The sequence below is a fragment of the Artibeus jamaicensis genome, unplaced genomic scaffold, assembly GCF_021234435.1.
Source record: "Artibeus jamaicensis isolate MK-2021 breed Jamaican fruit bat unplaced genomic scaffold, CSHL_Jam_final contig_60, whole genome shotgun sequence".
NCBI classification, from domain to species: Eukaryota; Metazoa; Chordata; class Mammalia; order Chiroptera; family Phyllostomidae; genus Artibeus; species Artibeus jamaicensis.
This window is the reverse complement of record NW_026521900.1, coordinates 4,510,515-4,528,036: the sequence shown is the minus strand read 5'-3', so window position 1 is coordinate 4,528,036 and position 17,522 is coordinate 4,510,515. Positions and strand designations below refer to the sequence as shown.

Genomic DNA, 17,522 nt, shown 5'->3' with positions numbered 1-17,522 from the left:
GAACAAAGTAGGAGGGATCACAATACCTGATATCAAACTGTATTACAAAGCCACTGTAATCAAAACAGCCTGGTACTGGCATAAAAACAGGCACATAGATCAGTGGAACAGAATAGAGAGACCCCAAATAAACCCAAGTCTCTATGGTCAATTAATATTTGATAAAGGGGGCATAGGCATAAAATGGATTAAAAATAGCCTCTTCAACAAATGGTGTTGGGAGACCTGGACAGCTATGTACAAAAAAATGAAACTTGACTACCAACTTACACCATACATAAAAATAAATTCAAAGTGGATAAAAGACTTCAATATAAGTTCTGACACCATAAAAGTCCTAAAAGAGAACATAGGAAAATCTCATATATTCCATGCAGTAATATTTTCACTGATATGTCCCTTAGAGAAAGGGACATAAAGGAAAGAATAAACAAATGGGACCTCATCAAAATAAAAATCTTCTGTACATCTAAAGAAAACAGTAGCAAAATGAACAGGGAACCAATTGTATGGGAAAATATATTTGCCAATGATATCTCAGAAAATGCTTTGATCTCCAAAATATATAAAAATCTCACACAATTTCATTCCAGGAAGACAAACAATCCAATTAAAAAATGGGAAAAGGGAGCTCTGGCTGGTGTAGCTCAGTGGATTGAGCATGGGCCTGCGAACCAGACAATCGCGGTTCGATTCCCAGTCAGGGCACATACTGGGGTTGCAGGCCGGTTCCCTGCAGGCCAGTTCCCAGCAGGGGACGCATGAAAGGCAACCATACATCGATGTTTCTCTCCCTCTCTCCTTCCCTTCCCCTCTAAAAGATAAATAAATAAAATCTTTAAAAAAATGGGAAAAGGGCTTGAACAGACACTTCTCTGAGGAGGACATACAGAGGACCCAGAGTCATATGAAAGAATGCTCAGTATCACTGGCCATCAGAGAGATGCAAACTGAAACCACAGTGAGATATCACATCACACTGGTCAGAGTGGCCATCCTAAACAAATCAACAAACAACAAATGTTGGAAATGTTGTAGAGAAAAGGGAAACCTTGTACACCGTGGTGGGGATGCAAACTGGTGCAGCCACTATGGAAAACAGTATAAAGTTTCCTCAAAAAAACTAAATATGGAACTGCTTTTTGACTCAGCAATTTCACCACTGGAATTATACCCTGTGTATCCTGAAACACCAATCCGAAAGAAGCTATGCACCCCAATGTTCATAGCAGCACAATTTACAATGGCCAAGTGCCAGAAGAAACCTAAGTGCCCATGAGTAAATGAGTGGATGAAAAAACTATGGTACATTTACACAATAGAATACTACACAGCAGAAAGAATGAAGGAACTCCTACCCTTTGCAACAGCATGGATGGATCTGGAGAGAATTATGCTAAGTGAAGTAAGCCAGGAGGTGAAAGACAAATACCATATGATCTCACCTATAAGTGGAACCTAATCAACTAAACAAACAGACAAGCAAAATAGAACCAGAGACATTGAAATTAAGAACAAACTGACAGTAACCAGAGGGGAAAGGGGAATGAAATAATGGGGTAAAAAAGCAAAAGGATCATCAAAGAACATGTATAAAGGACCCATGGACAAAGCTAAAAGAATGTAGGATTGAGGATGGGATGTGGGCGTGGGTGTGGTGGGGAAAAGTGGTGGCAGGAAATGAATACAACTGTATTTGAACATTAATAAAAAAGTGGTTAAAATATGTTTTAAAGATTAAAAATATATATATATACACACACACACACACATGCAGGAAAAAAAGAAAATATAAGTACATCAGCTTTTTAGTTACTAGAATCTCAATTTTATCTAAAAAACCTATAAATCTTTAAACTATTTAATCCAGGTAATAATATGTGTATATGTGTATGCATACACATGAGTATATGAGTATATAGACATACTTGTGTGTATATATATTTGTAAATTATATAAAATGGGCCATGTATTTTTATAAGCAAAAAAAAATGGCATGAACCCTGGCTGGTGTAGCTCAGTGGATTGAGCGCGGGCCTGCGAACCAGACAAGCGTGGTTCGATTCCCAGTCAGGGCACATGCCTGGGTTGCGGGCTGGTTCCCTGCAGGCCAGTTCCCAGCAGGGGACACACAAAAGGCAACCATACATTGATGTTTCTCTCCCTCTCTTCTTCCCTTCCCCTCTAAAGATAAATAAATGAAACCTTTTAAGAAAATGGCGTGAAAAAGGTAAAGCATCCTAAAAGGCAAAATTCAAAACACACTCTTATATTTTATATCCTTTAACATGATACCTTCTTTTTTCTCATTTCTGTTCAATAAAGGAACAAATAACCCATTCAACCAGTAAAATAATTGTATGGTTGTGTAAACTAATAAGTATTCCTCCACATTTTCCCAGGATAGGAAAGAAAAAAATTCTATGAAACCCAATTGTTGGATCACCTTATTAACAACATTTCTAAATGTTGTTAAAGGTATTGTTAATGACTAAAGGAAATATAATTATAAATCCATAAAATAAAGAGCCTTGATCACTGTTTTCTGGTAGAGAAACCTGCATAGTTTTCCCCTAAGGCTAAACTCAGTGGTTTTCCTTTCCTTCCTGACATGGTAAGCACTAACAGAGGAGCTGATAGGCAGAGAGGCATGTTCAGGTTTCACTTTGCCTTTAACTTTTCTATGAACTGTGTGGGAACTCAGGCTTTACATAAACAAAAGAATTATCAAAGTAATGAGCCATTTTCCCTAAATAAAAAAGCAGTCTCTTCCTTCACAGAGGAACACGCTATCACTCCAAGAACAATAGGAAACAATAAAAATATATATTATTAACTTTAAAATAACACTTTGTCATTTATACCAAAAGTGAGATGAGACACAATTTCTCCCCTCCAGGACCTTACTGTCTACTAGGAAAATTATATGTGTAAACAAAAATTACAACATAATGAGATATATATTATAAAGAAGTAGAGACAAAAGGTGCTGGACCATGAGGAGTTTGCCTGTGTTCTCAGTGCTCAGTTTCTGGCTCATACAAGGTGATACTTTTTCTTAGTAAATGGAAGAATGGATGAGTGAATTAAAGGATGAATTAATGACAGAATAGAAAATGCTTGCACATGAACTTGACTTTGAAGGATATGTAAGCTATAATAAATATAGCCACAAGATTTTTCAGGTCCTCCCATTAAAATGTAGTCTGTTTGCTCATCCTTTTAATCTGGACTTTGCTTCCGCCAATGGAATGTGGTGGAAGTGACATTATGTGAGTTCTAGAGCTTAGACCTCAAGCAGTCTTAAAACTCCCACCTTTGATTTTTCTGAATACTCCTCCCACCGTGTTAAAAAAAACTACACTAGACCACCAAGAGGCAATGCCCAAACCCCAGATATATAAGCAAGGCCACCTTAGACTTCCCAGCCCCAGCTGAGCTGCCAGCTGACTGCTTGAATGATTGCAGGTGAGATCACCCAGTTAACTTATGGGTTTGTGAAAAATAATAAATTGTTGTTGTTTTCAACCAGTAATTTTTGGAGTGGTTTGTTACACAACAACAGAAAACTAAGACTTAGACATTAACTGGGAAAGAAGAAAAGGAAAGAGGGAGGGAAGTATGGAAGATGGAGGGAGAGAAAGAAAAAGAGGGGGAGGGAAGGAAAGAGAAAAAAGCTGAGGAAATTCTGTTAAAAACAAAAAAAGAACAAGTGCAATATTGCAGTGTGCAAGAATACATCATGTTTAAAGAATGGTATTTAGGGAATGGTGAGAACCCTGGGTGACAGAAATGTAGAATTCCAGTAAGAATGTGGCAGGTAGATGAGGTTGGAGCATTTGATCAAAATCAGGTTATGAAGGACCTTGTTTGCTGAGTTTAGAAACATGGGGAATGAGAAGGTTACATACAGCACTTTCAGAATGATGTGACTGGATTTTTTTTCTCTAGAGAAATTACCCTGGAAGTGGTCTAAAGAGACCACTGGAAGTGAATGTGGTGGAAGTGAATTGGATGGTGATAAGCTAGTAACAAAAAGAGTGGGTGTGAAACTGTGGTACAGATTCCAGTGCGTGAGAGTGGAGACCTGAATAAAGACAAAGTTAGTGCAGATGAAAATAAATGGATCCTGTTGATGCTCACAGGGTTCACACACCTGAACTTGATGGCTTCAGACAAGAGCAGGTGACATGGCATAAAACAAGTATTGCTTTATTATGCACATGGATACTATGACTTGGATATTCAGACAGGGAACAAGGGGATATCTTTTGTCTGCTCCACAATATCAAGGATGATTACTTGAACATCTGAAAGTGACTCAAATGGCTGAGGCTGCACAATCCTCTTCCAAGTGCTCTCCTCATTTACACAGCTAGTGCCTGGTCTGACAGCCAAAGGACAGGCTAAGCAAAGACTATTGACTGGAACACTTACACATGGATTTTCCATATGGCTTGCATTTCTCACATCATGGTGACTAGGTTCTGAGAGTGGGTGCCCTAAGAGGAAATGACTAGTAAGCTACAACTCTAGGACACCAAGGCAGAAGCTACATAGCCCTTTCTGACTTACCTCAGAAGCAATATGACATCATTTCTGTCATATTCTATTAATTATTAACATAGATAGATGATAGATAGATAGATAGATAGATAGATAGATAGATAGATAGATAGATAGACAGATGATAGATTCAACCAATAAAATGTGGTGGAAGTGACACTCTGTGAGTTACAGAGCCTAGACCTCAAAGGACCTTGCAGCTCCTATTTTTGCTCTCCTAACACCATGCAAAAAAGCCTAAGTCAGATTCCTGACTGATTAGAGACATTCTAACAATAATGAATAATATTAATTAATAAGAATCTTAATGTTAATTATTAAACAATGCACTGAAGCTGGCCCACATTCAAAAAGAGGGGAATTTGACCACCTCCTGAATAGGGAGTGATGGATGCCATTGTAGAAAAGCCTGTGGAATGGGAATTCTTTTGTTGCAACCATCTTAGGAAAAATCCAGCTGCCATTCAGCAACATCCAGAGGGAGGAAGGAAAGAAGCTAGGGCCAGGCAGAAGAGGGCCTGAGGAAAATGGGCCCTTAATGGGCAAGGCCCAGCTAGCAAAGTTATAACTATTGTTGTAGGCCAGAGAAAACAGTCCTTAACAGCTCAGGGGTGCAGATCCTATGCACAGGGTATGACAGACGATTCTCATAGTAAGTGGGAGGTGGCACCACATCAAAACAATTCATACATTCTCCAGTAACCACCACTCAGCCAAGTAAGAGGAGATTTAAAAGAAAAGAATCAAAGCCAATTAATTCACCAGAACCATGAGAAGCAGTGAAAGGTGGTAGAGGTTAGCTAAGGCATCATGGTGACAAAGGCATTCATAGTTAATACCTGGCCCAACCAAGAGACAGTTTTGGGCAGCAATGTTTTATTATAGGCCATGCTGCACACAAAAGCTAAGGCTGCTAATGAGCCTCCTATTGTAAAAATAGTGATAATTGCTAACATTCATGAACAGTTATTGAGCACTTATGGCGCATCAAGGCACTGGGCTAAGCACTTCACATACATTATGTCCCCAAGATCTGGGTACTAGTATTATGAGCATTTTTCAGAAAAGATACTATGACTTAGAAAAATCATAAGCTAGCAAGTTGTAGTGCCACACCTCATATATAGAACTCAGTCTGTCCTACACTGTAGAAGCCAAGCTCTCCCATCAGCCTAAGCCAAATCATAGAGCTAGTAGCAAAGGGTGAGCACTGGGATGGGAACTTACACTGACTGATTAAATTCAAGCATTTTTCCACGAAGAATTTCTGCATTCCATGACCAGACTGGGCAGCAAGTTGGGCCTTGCCTCCAAGGAGCCTGTTCCAGAAATGAAAAGGCTGAGAGCTGCAAGAGGCAAGGTTAAGAAACACGGAAGGAGGTAACAAATAAGGTGGGAATAACTTGAATGTTCCTAAATTTGGAAACTGGGTGGGTGTGGTGCTGTTACCCAAGGCAGGGACGGCTGGGGAAGAAGGTAGTTTGGGGAGGACATAGTGAGTTCAGCATTAGGCACTTTAAACATGGGGGAATGTTATTATTTACTTGTGAACATAGAATAAAAAAGAATACCATCCCTCTCTTGGATTTCCTACTTGAAGATAAAGAAAAATGTTATTAAAGACAATCTGACTCAAACAATTTAGAGCTCTAAATATAGAATTTAAGATCACAAATATAGAATTAAGACCCCAAATATGGAATTTCATAAGTGGAAGAGACCTTAAAATTTATGCAGCATCAATGTCCTCATTTTACAAATAAATCGAAGCTTAGAAAGGTTAAAAGTTTTTCCAAAGTCACACATCCAGTGTAATGAAGTAAGGTTCATTTGCCAAATCATAAATTGCCAAGAATTTTTTAATTCCTTTTCTTACTTGGAAATATATGAACATTTTAAATCCCCAAAGAAGAACTGCAGCTATTTGGGGAAGAACCAAAAAAAGCCCCACCATGATTTGTGCTCTCTGAAGGAGCCATTTATCCAATCACTGTAGTTGCCATAGCTCAGCTCACATCCTACATTAAATCCCCTGATAGCAGCAAAAAATGCAATACAAAGAGCCAGCTTATTTTGAACACCATTTAGAACCAGAAAGAAGAGTAGACAGAAGCCATCATTTATCATTTGGGACAAAAGACAGTCAGTGAGAAAATCTGATTTCCAATCATTTAAAGTGTGTTAAAGGGAAAGAGTCCCAGAAAGATGTGTCTGAACAGACTTTAAAAAAATAATGATAAAAACAGCACATGGTAAGCTTAACTATTGTATGCATTTAGATCAGATGTGATGTTAAATCTATATGCCAAGGGAAAGCATGAAAGACCTGTGACTCACTGATTCCCCTCACTCAACCCCAGCTTATTATTTTATTAGCCCATTATTGATATTTGATTAATGGAGCACTGTTAAAATTCAGTACATAAGCATGAACAGAGTAGAAATAATTATTTGAATAATATCTAAAAGATGCCCTAACATAAGGATGATCTGGCATCATCAAGTTGCTTAGACTATTGTAATATATATATATATATATATATATATATATATATATATATATATATATATATTTAACTCTAGGGAAATGGAGAAATAGAAGGGAGATTGTGGGAGCTAAATGAGTCAATATAGGAGAGCCAAATAAAAATAAATATTTGTTTGAGTTCTTTTCTCAATAGGATGCATATTTGTACCCAAATTAAGTTCAAAATTAATTGCTTGGAATTAAAATAGCTGAGAAGCCTAAGACCTCATGAACAAAAACCAAAACTATCACATACAGAGCTCACTGGAATTTGGGTTAAGGTTTGCAATATAGAGAGGGGAAAATGAGTTGGGGCTCCTCTCCTTGCCCATACCCCTGTTAATATGGCCAAGTAAGATTGATCCATGCCCCTCTCTTCCCACCTTATCATCCTTTGCCACTTTGGCCTTTATTTATGAATGTGAAAGAAGAGAAGTGGAAAGGGAAGAAGAAGTAACAAGAACAGAGGTGTCAAGGGAAAGCAAAGATTAAGCTACAATACCTGAAACACCTGTTTCCAAGAACTGGACCGTAAAAATGGTTTTTCTATAAGCTGAACACCAGGCTGTTATATTCATGCTGTCTCCAATGCCAAGGTAAGGCCACATTCCTTTCAGGTTCTCAGGCATCTGTAGGTTAGATTATGTCTTTGTGGCAAAAATGGTTAGTTGTACACTAAAATTTTTGTTTTCCCTCATAGTATAGACTTGTTACTAAGAAACATAAAACTACATTTTCCAGCACTCCCTGTTACTCAAGGGTGATTACACAACTAATTGTTATTACTGGAACACAAACAGAACTAAAATATGTCATTCTGGACCACAGCCGGCATGAGGGTTCCCAAATGCACCAGGGTTTACATACTTTGATCTTCCCACCAGCACCAAAGGAGCAAATGTCCAGGTTTTGTAATTGACTTTGCCCAGATGTGCACTAGAAGAGGTAGAGGAAATGGTGAGCTTGAAAACTGCCAGCAGTCTCATATTAAAAATTGAGTCAGACTCTTTATTATATTTACCCTTGATGTTTGACCAATGACTGAAGCATGCCATGTTTCACTTCATTGAATGAACTTCTGTAAGTTGGCCATTATAGTGTCTTGTTCATTATCAATACCTAGAATTCTGCAGTGGATAAGGAATGTCTTGGTGAAGGCTTGTATTATGGCTTTAGTATGTGCAGAGTCAAGCATGAAATTCACTTATACATGTTTGATGCAAGGCCTTCCCAGGGTTATTTACCCCAAAGAAGGCAATAAATTGTTGCCCTCTTTGGGGTGAAGAGCTGTGTATAAAGAACCTTGGACAATGAATTGTTGTTGCCACTGTCTGAGCCAGACAACGAGACCATTGGTGTTAGCCTATGAGTGTGTAAAATGTGAACATGGGACCAATTGCTGACCAGGGCATCCATTGCTAATAGGATTGCTTGAAAGTCAGCCAATTCTGCTGAAGTCCCATCCTTGATCAGGTAAGATCTAGCTAAAGAATAAAAAGCAGCAATTTTCCCACAAGCTTTATTATGTGTAATGGTGACAATACCGTACATAAAGTGTATAAACTCTGATTATTGTTTATTCAGTTAATCCCAAAGGGCTTCACAGGTAGCCAACAGAGTGTTGGAGATAGGTGAACTCCAGTACCATAGCTTCTGCCAAGGAACTGAGAACAGGAAAGGCCACTACCTCCTGCAGATGGGATACACCAGAAGACCCAGATGGTTTGGCTCCATCTGGTATGAAGGAAACCTCAGTGGCCATGCTGAGCTTGCAAGATGCTGCTTTCATGACCCAGGGTATAATGGTCAGCTGAGTAAGGAGGGCCACATGCTCAAGAGCCTTTGAGAACTTTCATCTTCAAAAGGGCCCAGTATGCAGCCAGTACTTTTCCCTCTAGTGGTATAAAGCCTGTAGATAAGGAGGGCAGTTTCCTACATGAAGGCATTGGCAATTCATGAAGGCATTGGGGGTCAGAGATACCAGGAGGCATGAGAGGAGATCGCTAAAGCATCTACAGAGATGGAGTATCTGGAGGGCATTAACAGTAATGCCTGTTTTCCTGCAATTTGTACAGATTCTGGAGCCTTTTGTTGTAGGTAACCGATTCAAAGTATGTTAATATGTAACAGCATAAATGGTCTTAAGTAAAATTCATAAGTGAGGAATATATTGCCACCAGAACAAAAAAAAAACTAAAATATGCTGGGTTTGTTTAAATGATCTGAGTGCTGAGAAAGTTGATAGCTGTTTCTTGACAATGTCAGGAATTTAACTGATGTAGCAATGGCCCAATCCCTTTGTGTGAGCTCATCTGTAAGTGTTTGTATATCACAAATAAGTGTGTCAAAATAAACTCCTCAGAGGAGGATTTCATCAGTTTGATGTCATATGTGTGCTCATAGAGAAAGGAACATGTTAAGATTTGGGGGGCAAGATTTTGTGCTACTGTTGGATTGTTGAGATATGCCATGGATAGCCTGGTAAAAGTGAATACAGTCCCTTCAGAGGAGAAGGCAGACTGTGATTGAGAGGCTTTACAATAGACACAAAACATATTATCTAAATCTATGACGTCAAAGCCCTGGCTGGTGTAGCTCAGTGGATTGAGTACAGGCCTGTGAACCAGAGGATCGCAGTTCAGTTCCCAGTCAGGGCATATTCCTGGGTTGCAGACCAGTTCCCTGCAGGCCAGTTCCCAGCAGGGGATGCACGAAAGGCAACCATACATTGATGTTTCTCTCCTTCCCCTCTAAAGATAAATAAATAAATAAAATATTTAAAAAAAGAAGTTGTAAATCTATGACTTCAAAGTATTTACCAGTTGCTGATTGGCTACAATAAGTAATTTCAAAAATATTTGGTATGGAGGTCTCAGTGAATGGGACCATGGAATGATGGTTGCAATAGTCTACTGTGAGGTACCATCCATTATTTCCAGGTTTAAGAATAAGCCAAATTAAGCTGTTAAATTGAGAAGTAGTCAGGATAATCAACTCTTCTCTAAAATATAATGGGTTTCAATTGCTTTTTTTTAAATTTTTTTTAGTTTTCAAACCAAGCTCTGGCCAGTTTTATTAGAGAAATTTTTGCACAATTTACTTTTCACCAATCTGTTCTGGCATGCTTCTAATGATATCAGAATCATTTGGATCAATAAAAGCCAGTGTGGACACTCTGTAGTATTTTCCACACACTGTGCCCAATTCAATATTGTTGCCACAGTAGTGATGGACACCAGTCTTGGCCAACATGGCATAGTATCTATTTCAGATTTTTTTAGAGCTGGAAAGTTGTTAGCAAGAATGACTAGTTTAATCGCGGTTCGATTCCCAGTCAGGGCACATGCCAGGGTTGCAGGCAGGTTCCCTGCAGGCCAGTTCCCAGCAGGGGATGCACGAAAGGCAACCATACACTGATGTTTCTCTCCCTCTCTCCTTCCCTTCCCCTCTAAAGATAAATAAATATAATCTTTATAAAAAAAAAGAATGACTAGTTTGACTTTGCCTTGTCTGATCATCTTCTGAGTCTGCTTGTACCCCAGCACATACTTGCATTTTTCCTAACAAGTTAGAGCCTAGAGTTGATCAACTCCAGCAACTTTGTCATCTTCTTTGCAACCACCATCTTCCTGCCTTAGGTGTGGGATGGACACCTACCAAGCACAGCCCCAGTTTCAATTCTTTAGAGCCCTGCTTTAATTAGGCCCCCAGACCAAACTCACCTTTATCTTGCATGTTTTTCCACAACTGCAAAAGTGGAAACTATTAAAAGACTTTAATTGCAACAGCTGGTTGTTCGTGTGATTACTTCACCTTACAAAGCATTCCAAAATCCAAATTCTCAGAAAGAGTGGTCTCTGAATCCACCAACTAGCCATGTGGCAGCTTGTTTTCTGTTTCATACTGTCTTTGTAGGTGGTGGTCACTTCCAGTTCTTTTGGAGCTCACCGTCCAAGTTACTTGATACCTACAACTGAGCTTGTAATAGCCTTGGAAACTCAAAATAAAAGGACTTATATAAAGGTAAAAAGAAGGGGGTAAAATGTGTTCCATTGTATGACTAATACAACTTTCCTAAGGAGGAGACAGAAAGTTGATGACTCATTTTCTGTATCTGTTTCCTACCATAACATTTATTTATTGACATGTAACTGAGAGGTGTTGCCATTGATGAAGCCTCTGCCTGCTTAATGAAACCAGCCTAAACTATTTAGCAGGGTGAAACTTCCAGCTCTTGAATCTTGGACTCAGACCAACAGCATCACATGTAAAATACCACTGACACTAGAAGGAAAGAAAAACAACTCTGCAAAACTCAACCATAAAAATTGAGTTAAGTAAAAATAATGCTGACGAGAGATTTTTATGTGTTTGCTTAATGTTTTCTGCCTTTACTGCTGTTTGTGTAATTCCAAGTATATCAGTTAATTTCTAATTCCACATGCTGCTTATTGTTGTCTTTAGAAAATGAAATTATGCCCTGGCTTGAGTGGCTCAGTGGACTGAGTACTGGCCAGTAATCTGTAAGGTCATGGTTCTTTTCCCAGTCAGGGTACATGCCTGGTTTGCAGGCCAGGTCCCTGGTTGGGGTCATGTGAGAGGCAGCCAGTTGATGTTTCTTTCCATCTGTTTCTCCCTTTCTTTCCATCTCTCTAAAAATAAATAAATAAAATCTGTAAAAAAAAAAAAGAAAATTAAATTAAATACCACCCCTGAAGCTGTACAATTAGGAGGTATCCTTGGTGTATCTATATGTTATTTAACTCCCAAACAGTCCCAATAATTTGAGCCAGATGGTCTGCATGTTTTTACGTTAGCTTTTTTATGTTGGTTTTGACATTGTTTTCTTAGGTATGTTTTATTGATTATGATTTTTAAGTTGTCCCATTTTTTTGCCCCTTTATTCCCCTATACCCTGTATACCACCTTCTAGCAGCATTTTCCCTGCCCTTAGTTCAGGTCCATGGGTTAGACATACAAGTTCTTTGGCTTCTCCATTTCCTGTACTATTTTTAACCTCCCCCTGCCTATTTTGTACCTGCTATTTATGCTTCTTATACCCTGTGCCTCTTCCCCCATTCTCCCTCCCTCCCCATGATAACCCTCCATATGATCTCCACTTCTGTGATTCTGTTCCTGTTGTACTGTCTGCTTAGTTCATTTTTTTTTTAGGTTCAGTTGTTGATAGTTAGGAGTTTGTTATCATTTTACTTGTTCATGGTTTTTGATCTTCTATTTCTTAGATAAGTCCCTTTAACATTTCATATAATAAAGTCTTGGTGATGATGAACTCTGTTAACTTGACCTTATCTGGGAAGCACTTTATCTGCTTTTCCATTCTAAATAATAGCTTTTCTGAATTGCGTAATCTTGAATGTAGGTCCTTGCCTTTCATGACTGCGAATACTTCTTTCCATTCCCTTCTTGCCTGCAAGGTTTCATTTGAGAAATCATCTGATAATCTTATAAGCACTCTTGACATTAGTTTTTTTTTAATTTTATTTAGTTATTTTTCAAGTACAGATTTTTTTGTCTATTTCTCCCATCCAAGCCTCCCCCACCCCTTGCTCCCCACCTCCCTCCCATTTCCACCCCCCTTAGTTCTCACCCCTGTGTCCTTCTTATTTGTTCCTCCAAATCCCTCCCCCTTTTTCCCCTTAACTTCCCTTCCTTCTCCCCTCTGGTCACTGTCCCCTTGTTCTCTATTTCAGTGTCTTTGGTTTTTTTTTCTGCTTGCTTGTTTGTTTTGTTGTTTAGCTTCCTGTTAAAGGTGAGATCATATGGTATTTGTCTTTCAGCACCTGGCCTGTTTCACTCAGCATAATGCTTTCCAGTTCCATCCATGTTGTTGCAAAAGGTAGTAGCTCCTTCTTTCTCTCTGAAGTTGACATTAGTTTTTGACAGCTTTGACATCGGCTCTAGTTGCCAAGACACATTTCTCAGGAAAGTCACTTTCACAGCCCAGGTTTGCTGCTGGAAAATATGAGCTCTCACAAAATAGGATTCCAAATGACCCTATTACTTGTTAGGTAAACAAATTAATGAAAAGTTAATTTCATCAAGATTCATCACATCAGCTACAAAACTGTTCTTTTGCTACTGAGGATACATAGTGGGGGTGGATGGAGACAGTAGGCATAGGAGCTGACAAAACTGAGTTTGAATCCTGGCTCTGCCACCTCATCATTCACTAACATTTGACCTTGTGCAACTTAACTTCTCTGAGTCTGTTTCCTGCTCTGGAAGATGAGGATGATAACAGTATCTACCTCAAAGAGTTGTTATGAAAAGTCTGGGAACCAATGTGTTTGTTCTTAGTTTTCCTGGGTTTGTCCCCCTTATCACCCATCTCATTCAAGTTCAGAGTCAGTTTTAAGTTCCTTACCTACAAATAGTGTAGGGAGGACTGGACTATAAGCTACATAATATACAAGTTTCCTGGTTTTGGTTTCCAAAAGCTTAATACCCTAGGGCCTAGGAGAATAGAGAGCCTCTATTATACAGAACAAAAGTTTAAGTGAAAAAATGAAGAGAGAAACATTTTAGGAGCTAGACTGAAGCAAGATTTTTCTGGGAAGGTGTGAGGAGAGAAGAGGGGGAAAATAGACACATAAGACATTGTGCTAGTGTGGGCCTTGAACCTTGCTTCCCAGGATGAAAAGACACTAAAGATGGACCAAGACTGCTCCAGAAATTTGCAATCATAATTGTTTATCATACACTATCTGTCTAAAATATGTTACATTCTTTCCTCCTTCTTAAACAAAGAACTTTTTCTTATTGACTTTGTCATTATGGGCATTCATTTCCATGGATTGCTAATGAGTGATGCCCTCAGGTTCTTCCAAATTCTGTACAGTTCATTGTCTCTGCACTCCATAGTTCCAAACTATTGTACTAATTGATGTTTGAATATTTTTATGTTATCTCCTGATAACAGGTAGTCTCATGTCCAATGTATTCTCGAGCCTGTGGTCAGTCAGTATATCTCTCTATATAACCTCCTCTTCTTTATTCTAATTTTATTTTATAAACTTCGTATGAGCTTAAATATGAAATAACTTTTTTAGAACTGATTATAGAATGAGGTAAACAGATTCTGAGTGAGGGACCAAGGGATTTAATAATGAAATTTGTAATATCTATTTTGACTGTGTCATGGACTTTAATAGTACTCTCCCCACCAAAAAGATTCATATGTTGAAGCCTTAACTCCCAATGTCACTATTTGGAGATAGGGCCTATAAGGAGGTAATAGAACTTAAGTGAGGTAATAGTGTAGATCTCTAATTCAAAAAGACTGTCACCTTATAAGAAGAGCAAAAGACATCAGAGCTCCCTCTCTCTCTCTACATCCACACAGAGAAAAGGCTATGTAAGGACATAGGGAGAAGGTGGACATCTGCAAGTCACAGAGAGATGCCTCACCAGAAGCCACCTTAATCTTAAACCGGAAAGTCTCCAGAACTGTGAGAACATGAATTTCACTGTTTACATCACCCAACCTATATAGTATTCTGTTTTGGCAGCCTAAGCAGATTAATACAGACTGTGTAAGAAGTTACTTTAAGAAATTGAAATAGGACTTCCGCCAAGATGGAGGCATAGGTGGATATCCATGCCTTCTCACACAACCAAGTTTAGAGACAACTAAATATTAGCAACAGAAAACATAGCCAGAACACAGAAAATTGAGCTTTTTGGAAGTCTGTTAACAACAAATTCTTCAGTCTGACCGGTAAGGGGCGAAACCAGCAGCTGGTGGAGCCGGGTTGCACAGGAAAACTCAGACGGACTCAGGCGCGCGGAATCAAGGCGCAAGGTTGGACCTAGTGAGCAACCGAGCGAGTGACCAAGCGAACAACCGCAGGGAAAAAGCAAGTGAGCAGGGCTGCGGGTTGACTGTGGTCACGCATTTGTGCACGGATAGATAAGCGAGGTAGTGGGCGATTGGACTGGGACCCAGCGGGTCCCCACAGCAAGTGGCAGGGAGGGCGCTGCCATTTCCCCGCTCTGACCCCATCTCCACATTACAGCATCATAACCCAGCGACACTGAGTGGCCCCTCCCTGGTAAACCACCTAAGGCTCTGCTCCTACCCAGCAGCTGGAAACAGCAGAGGGTGCTGCCATTTCCCCACTCTGACCTCGCCCCCACATACAGCATCACAACCCAGCAACCTGGGAGTCCAAGGCTCCACTCCTCACACTTAAAGGGCCAGAACAGACTAAAAATGGCTCAAGAAGATCTCAAAGCCCCAGAGCCTATAAATCTAAGTGATGAAGAAATAGCAAAACTCTCAGACGCACAGTTTAAAACACTGGTCATCAGGATCCTCACAGAACTGGTTGATTATAGCCACAAATTAGACAAATATATGAAGGCAAAACTAATTGAAATGAATGGAATTGCACAGGAAACCAATAGCGATGAAAAGGAAACTGGGACTCAAATCAATGGAGTAGACCAGAAGAAAGCAAATAGTGGCCAAACAGAAAAGAGTCAAGAAGCAAGAATTCAAAGAAATGAGGAGAGTCTTAGGAACCTCCAGGACATCTTTAAATGGTCCAACATCTGAATTATAGGGGTACCAGAAGGGGGAAAGGCACAGCCACCAGTGGAAAAATTATTTGAACAAATAATAAAGGAGAATTTCCCCAATCTGGCAAAGGAAATAGACTTCCAGGAAATCCAGGAAGCTCAGAGAGTCCCAAAGAAGTTGGACCCAAGAAGGAACACACCAAGGCACATTATCATTACATTAGCCAAGATTAAAATGAAGGAGAGAATTCTAGAAGCAGCAAGAGCTAAGGGGACAGTCACCTACAAAGGAGTCCCCATCAGACTGTCAGCAGATTTCTCAAAAGAGACCTTACAGGCAAGAAGGGGCTGGAAAGAGGTATTCCAAGTCATGAAATCTAAAGACCTACAACCAAGATTGCTCTATCCAGCAAAACTTTCATTTAGAATGGAAGGACAGCTAAAGTGCTTCTCAGCTAAGATCAAATTCAAGGAGTTCATCATCACCAAGCCCTTATTATATGAAATGTTAAAGGGACTTATCTAAGAAAAAGAAGTTAAAGAAACAAGAACAGTGAAAGGACAACAAACTCATAGTTATTAACAACCACACCTAAAACAAAAGCAAACTAAAAGGACAGCTAGATCAGGAGTGGAAACATAGAAATGAAGATCTCATGTAGGGTTAGCAAGAGGGGAGTGGGAGGAGGAGAAGGTACAGAAAATAAGTAGCATAGACAGTAGATAGAAAATAGATGGGAGGGCAAGAATAGCATGGGAAATATAGAATCTAAAGAACTTGAGACACATGGTCATAAACTAAAGAAGGGAAATAGTGGGGACAGGGGGTAGGGTGGAGGGGAATGAAGGGGGGAATAGAACAACTGTAACAACATAATCAATAAAAAATTTTAAAAAAGGAATTGAAATAAAGTAGAAAAGAAAAATTAATGGAGAAACTATTATGAGACTTACTAGATGAAAAATATAAGGTAAAATTCCAATGCCAAAAAGATCATTATGTGCATAGTTGTGCATAAGTCCTTTTGATAAATGTGAAAGCACAACTTATTAACACTCTATAATAGAATTTCTACTATAAATAGAAACCAAAGTAGAAAAAAATGTGTTGGTATAAAGTTCTTTCAGTACTGTTTTAATTCAATTCTAAACACATTCTCATAATCATCACTGCCAGTTTCCCAATGCACCATCAGAAAATGTAATCATTTTTGTTCTCTTCACAAGAAGTTCCTGGTGAAGTGCAGAAAAAAAACGTAAGCTCCAAATATTATCTGGAAGCTTTGTTTTCCTTCTTTTCTTTCTTTCTTTCTTTCTTTCTTTCTTTCTTTCTTTCTTTCTTTCTTTCTTTCTTTCTTTCTTTCTTTCTTTCTCTCTATTTATTTCCTTCCTTTTGTTTTCTATTTCTTTTTCTTTAATTTCTTCCTTTCTAGTTATTGTACTGATTTTATTACTTTTACTAAGACATTTTATCTTCCCACAATCAATGCAAAAAAAAAGTTCTTTTTTTAAGATAATACCACCAACTACTCAAAAATAGGTGTGTTAAGAAATGATAGTAATCATTCAGATGGGCTCATCCTCACTATCATGAATATGCTTCTTATCATCATTTAAGAAGAAAAAAGCTAGCTAACTAATCCTATTCATGCATCATTTCCCTCACAAATAAGAAAATAACCATCTGGATTTTTTCTGAATTCTTCTAGGTAATGGATGGCCAACTACAGATCACATGTCAAATCAAAATTCTAACTGCAACCTAGACCCAAGAAAGAGTGTAGAAAATTATGATGAAAGAAGAAGAAGGAGGAGGAGGAAGAGGAGAAAGAAGAAAGAAAAAGGAAGAGGGCAGAGACTGGGGGAAGAGAAAGAAGAAGAGGAAACA

At 38.9% G+C, this 17,522-nt stretch overlaps 1 pseudogene; it reads right to left on the bottom strand.

Annotated features, from left to right (window-relative positions):
• Window positions 1-10,189: 10,189 nt before the first annotated feature.
• On the bottom strand, window positions 10,190-10,718 carry LOC119063628 (60S ribosomal protein L30-like; annotated as a pseudogene).
• Between the last annotated feature and the right edge of the window lie 6,804 nt (window positions 10,719-17,522).